This window comes from Etheostoma cragini, chromosome 1 (genome assembly GCF_013103735.1).
Source record: "Etheostoma cragini isolate CJK2018 chromosome 1, CSU_Ecrag_1.0, whole genome shotgun sequence".
In the NCBI taxonomy this organism is placed as follows: domain Eukaryota; kingdom Metazoa; phylum Chordata; class Actinopteri; order Perciformes; family Percidae; genus Etheostoma; species Etheostoma cragini.
The window spans coordinates 34,320,647-34,321,645 of NC_048407.1; positions in this window are offsets into that span (position 1 = coordinate 34,320,647).

Consider the following 999-nt stretch of genomic DNA (forward strand, 5'->3'; position numbering starts at 1 on the left):
CCCCCCCCCTAGTGGCCCACGCGGCGGCCCCCTTGCGGCGGGGGGGGCAGGCGTGGCCCACGCGGCGGCCCCCTGGCGGTGGGGTCAGGTGCGGCGGGGGGGGCAGGCGTGGCCCACGCGGCGGCAGTAGCAGATGGCGTTGAAGAAGCGGCAGTAGCAGGTGTCGCAGGCCTCGCAGCAGGGCAGCGGGTAGCCCAGGCACGACTGCTGGTGGGGGATGCAGCGTCGGGGGGACCGCATGGCCCGGCCCTGCAGGGCTGCATACAGGTCCTGGGGGACAGGAAGTACAGCGACACTGACTGGAAGTACAGGAACACTGACAGGAAGTACAGCAACACTGACAGGAAGTACATGCAACACTGACAGGAAGTACAGCAACACTGACAGGAAGTACAGCAACACTGACAGGAAGTACAGGAACACTGACAGGAAGTAAAGGAAAACTGACTGGATGTACAGCAACAGTGACAGGAAGTACAGCAACAGTGACAGGAAGTACAGGAACACTGACAGGAAGTACAGGAACACTGACAGGAAGTACAGGAATAACGCACATGCTACTTAGGTCATGTACATGCTACATAACCTAAGCATGGATGTATTAAATGGCCCTCATTCTGTATTAAAGGGTCCATATTCTGTATTAAAGGGCCCATATTCTGTATTAACGGGCCCATATTCTGTATTAAAGGTACCATATTCTGTATTAAAGGGCCCATGTTCTGTATTAAAGGTACCATATTCTGTATTAAAGGTACCATATTCTGTATTAACGGGCCCATATTCTGTATTAAAGGGCCCATATTCCGTATTAAAGGGTCCATATTCTGCATTAAAGATGAACTGAACTGAAAAACTAACTTTTGATAACTTGTTGGTTATGATAATTACAAATTAATTACACAATTTTTTTTTTTTTTTAATATCAATATAGCTTTTTTTTAAGCAACACAAAAATTGCGTTTGTTAGTATTAGAATGCTGATAATATCGATGACGT